The sequence below is a fragment of the Nomascus leucogenys genome, chromosome 3, assembly GCF_006542625.1.
Source record: "Nomascus leucogenys isolate Asia chromosome 3, Asia_NLE_v1, whole genome shotgun sequence".
NCBI lineage: Eukaryota > Metazoa > Chordata > Mammalia > Primates > Hylobatidae > Nomascus > Nomascus leucogenys.
In genome coordinates, this window is record NC_044383.1 from 1,736,792 (window position 1) to 1,751,830 (window position 15,039).

At 51.1% G+C, this 15,039-nt stretch overlaps 1 pseudogene; it reads right to left on the reverse strand.

Annotated features, from left to right (window-relative positions):
• Nucleotides 1–442: 442 nt before the first annotated feature.
• LOC100601388 lies at nucleotides 443–1,044 on the reverse strand (annotated as a pseudogene).
• Between the last annotated feature and the right edge of the window lie 13,995 nt (nucleotides 1,045–15,039).

Sequence of the window (15,039 nt, forward strand, 5' to 3'; positions counted from 1 at the left end):
GAGATCGTGCCACTGCACTCCAGCCTGGGTGACAGAGCAAGACTCCACCTCAAAAAAAAAAAAAAAAAATGGCATGGGGCACGAGTGTGGGGGGATGGACTGGAGGGGGGAGGATGGACTGGAGAGGGTGGGGGAGGGACTGGAGAGGGTGGAGGATGGACTGGAGAGGGCGGGGATGGACTGGAGAGGGTGGGGGAGGGACTGGAGAGAGCGGGGGGAAAAACTCCCTGGGTTGATGGAAGTGTTCTGCGTCCTGATGGCCGCAGCTGTTAACGCAGCATGAACGGTTGTCAAGACTCATTGAACAAGACACTTAAAGTGGACCCATTTTATTGTATGTAAATGATACCTCAATAAAATGGATTTTTTTAAAGGATTGTTTTATTTTAATGGCTGATCTATGTAATCACAAAGGCCAGTATGTACAGACAAAGGGGAGCTTTTATTTCTTGGTATCTTCCTCCTTGGACACAGTCTTGAAGATCTCCTCCTTCTTGGCCTGGAGGCGCTCGCTCTTCACGGCGCTTGCGTGCCTCCTTGGTCTTAGACCTGCGAGCCGCAGCCTAGTCAGCCGGGAGCTTCTTGCAGGCCTTGTCTGCCTTCAGCTTGTGGCTGCGTTTCATGAGAATCCGCTTGTTGGTGAACATATTCCCCTTCACCTTCAGGCACAGGCTGTGATATATGTGGCGATCGGTCTTCTTCGATTCCTGGTATCTTCTGAGCAGCCAGCGCAGAATCCTCATTCTCCTTATCCATGTGACCTTCTCTGGCATTCGGGCATTGGCTGTACCCTTTTGCTTACCTATGCCTATGTGCCCACCCTTCCGGCGGGCCAAGGTGCTTTTCCGGCACCGAGCTGGAATGGACAGTCACTGGCTTGCGGATGATCAGCCCAACTTTGATCAGCTTCCAGATCTGCTGACGGGAGTTGGCATTGGCGAGTTCATTGATCTCCTTGGGGTCCAACCAGACCTTCTTCTTCCCACAGTGGAGGACACTAGCAGCGAGCCTCTTCTGAAGCCTGAACGTGCTCATGGCTGTGGCCGCAGCAGCGAAAGGAAAGAGCTCAAATGGATTATTTTGAAGTCTAACTTAACATAAATTTTCTCCAAGTCTATGAAGGACTTTATATCTTAAGAGTCTGCAAATCACACTTCCCCCGAATAACTTTATTTTAAAATTTTTTAATTTAATTTTCTTTTTTAAAATTATTATTATTATTATTATTTTCGGAGTCTCACTCTATCGCCAGGCTGGAGTGCAATGGCACAATCTCAGCTCACTGCAACCTCTGACTCCCTGGTTTAAGCAATTCTCCTGCCTCAGCCTCCAGAGTAGCTGGGAATTACGGGTGCCACCACCATGCTCAGCTAATTTTTGTAATTTTAGTAGAGACAGGGTTTCACCATGTTGGCCAGGATGGTCTCTATGTCCTGACCTTGTGATCTGCCCTTCTCAGCCTCCCAAAGTGCTGGGATTACAGGTGTGAGCCACCGGCCCGGCCTTTAATTTTTATTTTTTTGAGACGAAGTCTCGCTCTGTCACCCAGGCTGGAGTGCAGAGGCGTGATCTCAGCTCACTGCAACCTCTGCCTCTCAGGTTCAAGGGATTCTCCTGCCTCAGCCTCCCGAGCAGCTGGGATTACAGGTGTGTGTCACCACGCCCGGCTAATTTTTGTATTTTCATTAGAGACAGGGTTTTACCATGTTGGCCAGGCTGGTCTTGAACTCCTGATCTCAAATGATCCATCTACCTCGGCCTCCCAAAGTGCTGGGATTACAGGCGTGAGCCACTGCACCCAGCCTAAAATAATTTTGATTTATTTAGATTTCAGCTACTAGATATTATTCGAAAATACCAAATGTGGATTATTTTCAAGTTCAGACTTACTAACAATCTCAGTGTTATCATAGATGTAGCCTATTGGTAGGATGTGCAATCTTTCCATGGGAAATAAACCACATTTAGAAGCTTGCTAATACGAAGAGGAAGCACCCTGTCTGCCTGGCCTGTGGGCTGGTTGGAAGAGCAACGGCAGGAGGACCTGCACTGAGACTCTGTGGATAGAGGGGCACGTGCTGGTTTGTGTCTCCGGCTTTTGACGCATGGCTGCCTCGTACTGCTGGAGCCTGGCAAGGCGTTAGACCTCATCCCATCATTCTTCTTTCCTCCTGCCAGAAAGGATCCGAACCTCATGTTTTTATCACATGCTGAAGGAAGGGAAGAAAGATGGGAAGAAATGAAGGAACAGAAAAAAGAAAGGGAGGTAGGAAGAGAGGGACGGACGGAAGGCTGTGACTAGCCCTGCGTTGTGAATTGAGAAGGAAAACCCCACAGTCACCTGTTCCTGTCTCCTGGGCCTTTCTTCTCTGGCATGGGGGCATTTGCCTGTCCCCTGTCTTCCTCTGCACTCCTTCCTTGTTTCAAACAAAAAAAAAAATCTCTACATGCTGAATTGAATGTGGTGGAGAGAACATCAGGGTTCCAGGAACAAGAGAGATGTGTGCATGTGTGTGGTCTGCAGAATAATGACCCTCCAAAAGTCCATGCCCCAATCCCCAGAGCCAACCTGTGGCTACGTCAGATTGCATGGCTAAAGGGACTTTGCAGATGGGCTTCAAGTTCCAGGATTTAACCTCGGCAGATTATCCTGGATCATCCTTGCGGGCCCAGTCTAATCGTGTGAGCATTTCAAAGCAGAGAACTTTCTCCAGCTGCAGTCAGAGATGCAGCAGAAAGGAGAGTCAGAGCGCGTCAGGGCACGAGAGGGACCTGGCCTGCGGGTGCTGGAGGGGTGCGTGGAAGGAGAGTCAGAGCGCGTCAGAGCACGAGAGGGACCTGGCCCACAGGTGCTGGAGGGGTGCGTGGAAGGCGTGAGCAGGAACCTGGCCGCCTCCAGGAGCCAAGACTAGCCCCTGACTGAGAGCCGGCATGAAGACAGGAATCTGACCAAATGAACAGTGTTCAGACAACAGCCTGGAAGAGTCTGGAAGGAGATTCACTCCGAGAGCCTCCAGAAAGGAGCGTGGCCCTGCTGTCACCTTGATTTCAGGCTCCCCTGACCCTAAGCAGAAGACTAGTCAGACAAACTACCTGGCCTTCTGACCTAAGGAACTGTGAGAGAATAAATAGGTGTTGTAAGCCATTGAGATTGTGGTAATGTGTTATGGCAGGGAAAGAAAGCAGGTACGTGTACGTGCAGAAATACACGTGCTTTCATAGACTCACTCATCTTGCTGTCCCCGCTATCTTTGAGCTCGGTGTCTTGTTCAGTCATTGATTCACATTGACATGCTGACACCATAGCCATGTATGAGCAGAGTCCACTACTAATTGCCCCTGCTTTTATTCAGCAGGGGCCACCTTCTGAGCAGCTGGCAGGTGCAGGTATGAAGAGGGGTCTACCTGTGCTCTTAGCGGCACTGTGGACACAGCCCAAGTGTCCAGAACAGCACTGAGCACTTCACATGCACCTCATTTAATGCTTACAAAGCTCTACGAGCTGAGTATTGTCATCCTGTTTTTTCAGATGATGAAACTGAGGCTTAGAGGGATTAAATAATTTGCTTAAGTCTTCACAATCACCAAGAATCGAAGCCCAGTTTAAGGTAAGTTCTAACCTTGAGGCTGGGGCTCGTGACCTTGAGTCTGGATGTTGCTAAACATGGAGCAGTGCCGGGGCTTTTATGCCCCCGACTCCACCGTCCATGGCACGGGGAGGCCGCAGGGGAGCCTCAGCACTGGCTCTGCCTGGCAAGAAGGACACCCTCATGCAGTGACCTGGAAACTGAACCCTCTGGTCACTGCCTCCCGGGATCGTCACGCGTGGGGACAAGAGGATGGCGGTGGGGCGGGATTTTCCACCCAGCTGCTGTGGCAGATTCCTTCACGGGTGCTGTGGGGAACACACAGTGGATCCTCTGCCATGGCTGCAGGGGCCGCTTCTGACGCACCATCCTTGACGTTTGCAGATTGGCCAGGGGAGCGCGTCGTGCGAACTCCTTAGCCCTTCCTCCTGATAGCTCTCTCTTTCAAGGATTTCCAGTCTTCTTCTCCACATGTGTGGCTGCTGTAGGCTCTGCTCTCTCCCCTCGGATTTCTCCCAGTTGCCCTCGGAGCAGCCTCCCGGCAGTTTCTACCAAAGCCTTCTCTCTGGTTCCCAGCTTCCCTCCAAGCCCAGCCACTAGGAAGGAATCCCACCTTCCTGGAGTTTGGTGTTCTTGTCTTCTATGCAGAAGGTTAAGCCCAGAGTGCCTGGCGGTGCGGCCCTTGGAGCTCACCTTGCAGTGGCAGAGGCAGAGGCATGCATTCCTGCGGTCCTTTCCCAGGTAGCTGGAGGGGACTAGATTTGTGGGGAACCGAACCCTGTCCCCTTTTCTTTCCCTGGACTCCTCCCATTGGGTGGAGCAGCTCCTTTTCTTCTAGGCGTGGCCCTCCGCACAGGACCAGGGGACACACTCTCAGAGGCTTCACTGTTCAGTTTAAGATAACGAGCTGAAGTACAGGCGTCAGACAGAAAAATGTGGAAGGCTCCTTGCCCTGTATGCCAGCTTTCTGTCCCTGAGTCTCTGGGTTGGATGTCTGAGTGGATGTCTGAGAGGACAGCTAGAGGGGCGCCTTGGAGGAGGAGCCAGCCTGCTGCAAGCAGCCCACCCTGTGGGGCTGGGGACAGTGGCACCTGTGGTCGGCTGGAGAACGGCCCCTCAAGGACGTCCACATCCTAATCCCTAAGACCTGTGACAGCAGCCTCTGGAGCACAGGGACTGTGCCGATGTGACTGAGTGAAGGATACTGAGACAGAGAGGATTCTGGGAGACCCGGTGGCCACGGGGAGTCACGGAGTGGGCAGGAGGGCTGGAGAGGGAGGAGAGATGACTTAAGCAGAGGCTGGCGGGCTGGCCACGGCGAGGAGGCAGGCGGCCTCAGGGCGGGAGAGGCGAGGGCTGGCGGCTCCCCTGGATCCTCCAGAGGGCACCAGCCTGATTTCAGCCCCGTGAGGCTGCTTTGAGATTTCTGACCTGCAGAATCTTACGAGAACATTTGTGCTGTTTTAAGCCACTAAATTTTGGTCACTAGCTAGAGCAGCCACAGAGAATGAATATGCATCCCCAGGGAAGTTGGAGAATATGGGGGCTGGGGGCCAAGCAGCCACTTTAGGAGCCTTGGAGCAGTGGCCTCAGCAGAGGCCCTGGGCCCTCCTCAGGAAGGGGACACAGCTGCAGGGCACCAGGTTGCCCCAGAGTGTCCCCGAAGGGCGTGGAGGAGGTCCTGCTCCCCTGTATGGGTGAGGACTGAACTCAGCGTGCGTGTGTGTGTCTGTGTCCGTATGTGTCTCTGTTGGGGTGTGTGCCTGTCTCTGTGAGTGTATCTGTCTCTGTGTGTGTCTATCTCTGTGAGTGTGTCTCTGTGTGTCTACTGTGTGTGTGTCTGTGTGTCTCTGTCTCTGTGTGTCTGTGTGTCTGTCTCTGTGTCTCTGTGTCTGTGTATGTGTGTATGTCTCTCTGTGTTTCTCTGTGTATATCTCTGTGTGTGTGTCTCTGTGTGTGTCTGTGTCTCTGTGTCTCTGTCTCTGTGTGTGTCTCTGTGTGTCTGTCTCTGTGTGTGTCTATCTCTGTGTGTGTGTCTCTGTGTGTGTCTGTGTGTATGTCTCTGTGTCTCTGTCTCTGTGTGTGTCTCTGTCTCTGTGTCTGTGTGGTCTCTGTGTGTGTGTCTGTGTGTATATCTCTGTCTGTGTCTGTCTCTGTGTGTGTCTGTCTCTGTGTGTATCTATCTCTGTGTGTCTTGGTGTGTCTGTCTCTTGTTTTTTTTTGTCTGTGTGTGTCTGTGTGTGTCTGTCTCTGTGTGTGTGTCTCTGTCTCTGTGTCTATGTGTGTCTCTGTGTGTATCACTGTGTGTGTCTGTCTCTGTGTGTATCTGTCTCTGTGTGTCTGTGTCTGTGTGTTTGTTTCTGTCTCTGTGTCTCTGTCTCTGCGTGTGTCTCTGTGTGTCTGTCTCTCTGTGTGTCTCTGTGTATGTGTGTGAGTGTGTAGGCCCTGAAGAGGTCTTGTGGTCACCATGAGGGGCCCCCACCTGAGGGTGAAGAAGGGTGTTGGCCAAGGGCTGAGAGGGTAGAGGTGGGTCTGAGAGACGCCGGTGTGGACACCTGCTAACAGAGAGCCAGAGCCCTCCCCTGCGAGAGACCAACAGAGAGAAAGAGGGATGGGGACCCCAAACCAGTGCGTTTACACAGATTTGACAGAGCTCGGGCCTAGCATGAACCCTGAACCAAGTTGTAGAATGGTGCCATGCTTGTCGCCTGATGTTTGCAGACTGAGAAAGACAAACCCCCCTGGGTGTGTGTCTCACCAGCACACTTGCTTTGTTCAGTGGGGAGGGCCACTTTAGCACCTGCTCCCTGAGGCCTCCCCAAGTGTCCTGGGCCCGGTAGGGAGTGCGGGAGTGACACAGGGGCACAAAGACCCCATGGACGGCTGCAGAAAGAATGGTACAGACCTGCGTTTCACCCACCTCCATGCGTATGTGAACCTTGAGGTACAATCATCCCGCCATGAGAGATTTACTCATGTGGCTTCAAACAAAGGAGAAGGCAGTGACGGCTTCTGAGCGGATGGCGCTTTTCCCAAGAGGGAGTTGACAGGATCTTATAGCATGTCTGGGATTTTAGTTACTCCAGGCAAGGGAACCCGCACGTGGATCTCAGAATTGTGACTATACTAGTGTGAATCTAGGGTAAAGGGTGTTGGCATTTTTTTAAACCAAGATGATACCCTAATTGCTTTTTAATTTTTCAAATAATTATTTTTATTTTGTTTTAGAGATGGAGTCTTGCTCTGTCCCCCTGGCTGGAGTGCAGTGGGATGATCATAGCTTACTGCAGCTTTGAACTCCTGGCCTCAAGTTACCATCCTCCCTCAGCCTCCCAAGTAGCTCGGACTACAGGTGTACGCCACCATGTCTGGCTCCTAATTGCTTTTTAAAATTAATGGACTTTATTTTCTAGGGAAGCTTTAGGTTTACAGAAAATTGAGAGTTTCCATATACTCCCTTCCTCCACACACAGATACAAATTCTGCTATTAGTCATGTTTTGTACTAATGTAACTAGTAATTATTGACATTTACTACAATTGATAAACTGCTATTATTGATATCTTGTTATTAACTAAAGTTCATAGTGTACATTAGGGGCCACACTTTGTGTTGCATAGTTTCATGAGTTTTCACAAATGCATCATGTCATATATTCACCATTATAGTATCATATAAAACCGTTTCACAGCTGAGCATGGTGGTTCACACCTGTAATCTCAGCACTTTGGGAGGCTGAGGCAGGAGGATTGCTTGATCCCAGGAGTTTGAGACCAGCCTGGGCAACATAAGAAAGGAAAACTTAGCTAGGCGTGGTGGTATGCACCTGTGGTCTTAGCTACCCAGGAGGCTGAGGTGGGAGGATCGCTTGAGCCTGGGAGGTGAAAGCTGCAGCGAGCCATGACTGCACTACTGTGCTCCAGCCTGGATGACAGATTTAAACTGTGTCTCAAAAAAAAAATCATTTTACTGTCCTAAAAATAGCCTGTGCTCCACCCATTCATCCCTCCCTCCCCCCAACAACCCCTGGCAACCATTGTACTTTGTATTGTCTTTATAGTTTTGCCTGGAATGTCATGTAGTTGGATTCATATAGCCTGTAGCCATTCCAGATTGGCTTCTTTTAATGAGTAATATACGTTTAAGATTCCTCCATGTCTTTTCACGGCTTGATGGCTCATTGTTTTTATTGTTGAATAATATCCCATTGTATGACATACCACGGTTTTTTGATCCATTCACCTTTCGGAGGACACCTTCGTAATTTTGACTTTTGGCAATTATAAGTGAAGTTGCTATAAACATTCATTTCAGGTTTTTGCATGGACATGTTTCCAACTCATTTGGAACAATACCTAGGGGTGTGGGTGCTGGATCCTATGGTAAGAGTGTGTTTAGCATTGTAAGAAACTGACAAACTGTCTTTCAAATTGGCTGTACTATTTTACATACCCACCAGCAATTAATGAGAGTTCCTGTTGCTCTTCATCCTTACTAGCATTTGATAGTGTCAGATTTAAAGTTTAGCCATTCTAATAGGTATGCAGTGGTATCTCACTGTTGTTTTAATTTTTTTTTTTTTTTTTGAGACAGTGTCTTGCTCTGTTTCCCAGGTTGGAGTACAGTGGCATGATCTTGGCCCACTGCAACCTCCACCTCCGGGGTTCAAGTGATTCTCCTGCCTCAGCCTCCCAAGTAGCTGGGATTACAGGCGAGAGGCCACCACGCACAGCTAATTTTTGTATTTTTAGTAGAGACGCAGTTTCACCATGTTGGCCAGGCTGATCTCGAACTCCTGGCCTCAAGTGATCCACCCGCCTTGGCCTCCCAAAGTGCTGGGATTACAGGTGTGAGCCATAGTGCCCGGCCTGTTGTTTAGATTTTCAATTACTTAATGATGTATGATGCTGAATCTTTTCATATGTTTATTTGCCATGCATATATCTTCATCTGTGAGGTTCAGATCTGTTGCCCCTTTTGAAATTGGGTTGTTTGTGTTCTTACGGTTACATTTTAAGAGTTCTTTGTATATGGTGGATACAATCTTTTATAAGGTATGTGTTTTGCAATTTCTTTTCTAGTATGTGGCTTGTCTTTTCATTCTCTTAACAATGTCTTTCTTGGAGCAGAAATATTTAATTTTAATGAAGTCCAACTTATCATATTTTTCTTTTATGGATTATGCCTTTGGTGTTGTATCTAAAAACTCACCTCCAAATCAAAAGTCACTAAAATATTCTTCTATGTAATCTTGGGGGAGTTTTATAGTTTTGCATTTTACATACAGGTCTATGATCTATTTTACATTTATTATAGCCAAAAGGCCAAGAAGCAATTAGGTCTATGATCCATTTTGTTTATTTATTTATTTATTTATTTTTGAGACAGAGTCTGGCCCTGTTGCCCAGGCTGGAGAGCAGTGGCACGATCTTGGCTCACTGCAACCTCTGCCTCCTGGGCTCAAGCGATTCTTGTGTCTCAGCCTCCCGAATAGCTGGGATTACAGGCGTGTGCCACCACAACCGGCTAATTTTTGTCTTGTTAGTAGAGATGGGTGTCACCATGTTGCCCAGGCTGGGCTTAAACTCCTGCCCTCAAGTGATCTGCCCACCTCGGCCTTCCAAAATGCTGAGATTACAGGGGTGAGCCATGGCGCCCAGCCTAAGAGGTTTTGTTTTTTGTTTTTTGTTTTTTTTAAAAAAATAATTCACAGGTGGGGATAACTTCCTTTCAAAAATAAAAATACCAGCTTCATGATATTCCAAAATATGGTTTTGTTCTCTAGATTATAAAAATTAGGGCAGCTCTAAGGCAGTTCCAAGCCTAAATATCAGCAGAAGGCACAAAATGGAAGGCACAGACTCTGTTCAGAGTGTCTGGTGATTTCCTTTCACTGGGAGCCTATTTGAATTTAAATTATGCACAATAAATGTCAAGTCTTCCCCCATTTATCTGAGTAACTTAAAAATCCTGTGCAGTGAAACAAGATCTCTGTACATCAAAGCCTCCTTAACAATGTGAATCTTCTCACGTTCTTGTGGGAGGAAGTGCCAAGTTGATTGATAAGATGACTTTCTGCTCCAGAAAGAAAGGCTCCTCCGCTCCCAGAAGACACAGCATGGGCCTTTGTCTCTTCCCTTTTCCCGTCACGGGCTCGGATCCGCCTTCTCCCTGGGAAACCATCAAGGCGCTCAGCACTTTGCTGTCTGCCGAGTGGGTCACCTCCTGAGAAGTGCCACCGTCAGGGCAGTACACCATTAAGAGCGGTGACTCAATCTCAGGGGCCTGGTACTGAGTCCTCTGTCAATACATTCAAACAAAAGGCATTATAAAACCAACTGAAACAAGAAATTCTAGAATGTGCCCTTTCCAACTTGACCCACGCATGCTGGTTCAGGGAGCACTTCAAGTCCTCTGAACTCTAAAAATAAGCCTTAGTGAGTGTCCATGAGCCTGGGGGTGTAAGACCAAGACCCTGGTTCCTTGGGATGGCGGTGGATGGGAGTATAACTGGAGATGCATCGGCCCCAGGCGGCCCACCAGAAGCAGGGTGGACAGAGAGCTGGGTGGAGCTGGGGCAGGGCCACCCCCTCGTGGCCAGGCTGGGGCTGGGGCACTGGGATTCTGAGTCACGGTATTCCCAGCCCAGCTTTAATCCGAGGACCCCGTGTGCATTTCCAGCCTCTCCGGGTTTGTTTGCTCATCCTTGATAAGTCACAGTTCTTGCTCTGCCGACCTGCCTGCTATAAAGAGTTATGAGGCCAAAAGAAAATAAACGAAAGCTCTCTGAACATTGGCGACGTGCTGCCTACCTGTGAAATGCTCTTACTGTGAATTTTTGCAGAGCTGGGAAATCATTTTCTGGGCCCAGCTCTTGCTGTCAAAGTACAAACAACCTGAGAAACACTGCAGACCTGCAATCCTGCCAGCTGAGCCCAGGCCTGCAGATACCCTGCAGAGCGCAACCCTCCGGCCCTGGGCGCCTCCCAGCCAGGACGCGGCTGCCCTCTGCTGTCCCCTGCTGGCCGAGTGTGAGCAGCCCCTCAGCGCAGTCTTGCAGGTTCAGCCCCAGCAGGAGGCGGCATCACCCCAGTTCCTACAAACAACCTCGGGAATGGAAGGCGCACCCGGGCCGAGGCCCGCACTTCTGCCCGTGCTGACCCTGTGGACACCCAGGGACTTAGGGCAGGGCGCGGAGGCTGCCTGGATGTGTGGCGCGGGCGCCTGCGGTGGAGACACCAAGTCCGGAAACCCTGGCTCTGGCGTGGGCCGCGGCAAGTGCCTGTACCCCCTAGCAGGTGTCTGTGTCCCCCCAGCAGGTGTCTGTCCCTCCCCAGCAGGTGTCTGTGTCCCCCCAGCAGGTGTCCGTCCCTCCCCAGCAGGTGTCTGTGTCCCCACAGCAGGTGTCTGTCCCTCCCCAGCAGGTGTCTGTCCCTCCCCAGCAGGTGTCTGTGTCCCCCCAGCAGGTGTCTGTGTCCCCCCAGCAGGTGTCTGTCTTCCCAGCAGGTGTCTGTGTCTCCCAACAGGTGTCTGTCCTTCCCCTGCAGGTGTCTGTGTCCCTCCCCAGCAGGTGTCTGTGTTTCCCCTAGCAGGTGTCTGTCCCTCCCCAGCAGGTGTCTGTGCTCCCCCAGCAGGTGTCTGTCCCTCCCCAGCAGGTGTCTGTGTCCTCCCAGCAGGTGTCTGTCCCTCGCCAGCAGGTGTCTGTGTCCCCCCGGCAGGTGTCTGTGCCTCCCTCCCAAGGCAGGTGTCTGTGCCCCCACAGCAAGTGCCAGTGCCTCTCCTGGCAGGGCTCACCAGGAATTCTTCTGTCCCTTTGGCCTCCTCCTTAGGAAGCCAGTGGCACTGCCTGACCCCTTCTCTGCCAGGACCACTGTTTCCTAAGGTGAGTGCCCTGGGATGAATTTTTCTAGGGTGAGTTTTTCTGGGGCGAGTATCCCTGGGGTGAGTTCTCCTGGGGTGAGATCTCCTAGGGTGGGTACCTCTGGGGTGAGCATCGCTGGGATGAGTTCTCCTTGGGTCAGCGCTTCTGAGGTGAATGCTCCTGCAGTGAGTGGCCTTGGGGTGCGTGCTCCTGGGGTGCGTGTCCCTGGGGTGTGTGCCCCTGGTCCAGGAGCCCAGTGTTTGCCACACCCTTCCTCACCCCTTGGAGAAGGCTCTGAAGAAGCTGGGCGTTCAGTAGGAGAAACATGGGTGAACCAGGGAAGAGACAGGGAACCCGGCAGGTACATCACAGCCGGGTGAGCGTGGTCACACAACACACACCACAAAACCACACACACACCACACACAACACACACCACACACCACACACACACATTCCACACACACCACAAAACCACACACACACCACACACCACAAAGACTACATGCAAAACACAACACATACACCACAAAACCTCACACACACAAAAACACAACCACATACACTCACCACACACACCACATCACCACATAAACCACACACACACATCACACAAGCTCACACCACATGCACCACACACCACACACATACCACATACTACACACACCACATGGCACACACACACAGCACAAAAGCACACACAAAACACAAACACACACATACCACATTCCCACCACATACATTACACACACACCACACAAGCATACATCACATGCACCACACTCCACACACACCACACACACATTACACATGCCACACACACACATTACACATGCCACACACACCACAAAACCACACACAAAACACAAACACATATACACCATAAAACCACACACACACAAAACCCACCATACACGCTACACATGCACCACACACACAGATGCACACCACACATCACACATAGCACATACACACCCCACACATCACACATAGCACATACACACCCCACACATCACAGCCCTCCCACATACACACACCACACATACTGAAAACTATACACACACACACTACACACACACACACGGCACCCATCACACTCCCCACCACACACTGCACGTGTGCGTGCACACACACTCACACTCACATATACCACAACACTCAAAAGGCACGGGCTGGTGCCAATGTGCCAACCCCACAGGTGCCTGCCCCCTGGGATGAGTGTGCCCTGGAAGGAGGCAGGGAGATATGGGTGGGCACCCCTGTGACTCTGCACAGTGTTTGGGGCTGCCAGGGGCTGGCAGGGGAACGGGGAGCAGGATCCTGGCTAGGCCCTCCAGCCCCACACCGACTTCGCAGGCCATCTTGGCCATTTCTAGCAGGGTCCATGTGGCATGGCTACAGGTTTTGGGCCACTCACCATGCCAGGCATGGCCAGCTGATTGCCCTCCAGCCTCAGGGAATGCTCCAAGAAGTGGGCTGCAGGGAGCCCTTGTTCTTCCTGTCGTCAGACCAGACAGGTGTAGCCCATGTGGTACTTGGTGTGCATGGTGCTTGGTGAGTGTGGTACCAGGTGTGCATAGTACTTGGTGAGCGTGATACTTGGTGTACATGGTATTTGGTGAGAGTGACACTTTGTGTGCATGGTACTTGGTGAGTGTGATACATGGTGTGCCTGGTACTCGGTGAACATGGTACTTGGTGTGCATGGTATTTGGTGAGTGTGGTATTTGCTGTATGTGGTACTTGGTGTGCTTAGTACTTGGTGTGTATGGTACTTGGGTACTTGGGGTGCATGGCACTTGGTGAGCATGGTACTTGGTAAGCATGGTACTTGGTGTGCTGGTACTTGGTATGCATGGTACTTGGTGAGTGTGGTACTTGGTGTGCCTGGTACTTGGTGAGTGTGGTACTTGGTGAGTGTGGTACTTGGTGTGCCTGGTACTTGGTGAGTGTGGTACTTGGTGTGCTGGTACTTGGTATGCATGGTACTTGGTGAGTGTGGTACTTGGTGTGCCTGGTACTTGGTATGCATGGTACTTGGTGAGTGTGGTACTTGGTATGCATGGTACTTGGTGAGGTGGTGGGTGGTACTTGGTATGCATTGCATGGTACTTGGTGAGTGTGGTACTTGGTGAATGTGTACTTGGTGTGCCTGGTACTTGGTATGCATGGTACTTGGTGAGTGTGGTACTTGGTATGCATGGTACTTGGTGAGTGTGGTACTTGGTGAATGTGTACTTGGTGTGCCTGGTACTTGGTGAGCATGGTACTTGGTGTGCATAGTATTTGGTGAGTGTGGTATTTGCTGTATGTGGTACTTGGTGTGCTTAGTACTTGGTGTGTATGGTACTTGGGTACTTGGGGTGCATGGCACTTGGCGAGCATGGTACTTGGTAAGCATGGTACTTGGTGTGCTGGTACTTGGTATGCATGGTACTTGGTGAGTGTGGTACTTGGTGTGCTGGTACTTGGTATGCATGGTACTTGGTGAGTGTGGTACTTGGTGTGCAGCCACCTCGGGGAGCAGCCTTGCACCCACTCCACAGGGACGGGCCTCTGTCCCGCCAGCCTTGGACTGGGCTGGATGTGGAGGAAGTCTGCCGTATCTTACAGCAACAATTCTTCCCATTGAGGAGATGGGCCATTTCTCTTACTGTCTCCTGTCTCCAAAGAAAAGAAGGAAGTAAAAACTGAAAAATAACAGACTGATCAGCGCCACTGGTCAGGCCTGAAGGTTAAAGATTAACCCCCACCCTAAATCGCTTGTGCTATCTATAGATCACAGACAATGGTATGGAGAAATGCTTCTCTTGCTTACCCCCACCTAGTCACGTACCCCATGCTTGCTGAATCTATCACGACCCTGTCACGTGGACCCGTTAGAGTTATAAGCCCTTAAAAGGGCCAGGAACTCTTTCTTTGGGAGCTCAGTTCTTGAGACACAAGTCTGCCGACGCTTCCGGCTGAATAAAGCCACTTCCTTCTTTAACCCGGTGTCTGAGGGGTTTTGTCTGCGGCTCGTCCTGCTACACCACGATGTCAGGGGTGGGGGGGCTTTGATTTCTCTGTTCTCTGGTGGATGTGGAGCTGTGTGAGGGTGGAGACCCCCTCCTACCACGGTGGTCTCCAGTCCTAAGCCCAGGGCCCAGAGCATGGTGTGGAGGAGGTGATGTTTGATATGGGGCGAGCGTCCCTGGTCATTCAGTCTCGGGATGATTCCCCCCACCCTGTAGCCAGGAAGCTCCCCAGCGCTTTAGAAAGTGGCTGCAAAGTTGCCCAGGGCAGGGCCGGCCTCTGCTCCACCAGAGCAGGGCTCAAGGGGGAGAAGAGGAGCCTGGACCCAGTGTGGCCTCTCAGGGGATGTGAGCAGCCTCAGGGAGCGAGTATGGGGCGGGGCTGCACTTCCAGGGAAAGCTGATTGGCCGGAGGCCTCCTGGTCCTCACTCCTGCTGCCTCAGAGGGGAGGGAGATGATGGCCTTCTCTTCTCCTGCGCACCTTCTCCCTGTCACCAGTACCCACCGAGTGATAGAAGCCCCCTGCAAACTAGCTGGGCCACTCATGGGCAGAACCCAGGTCAGCCTGATCTGAGC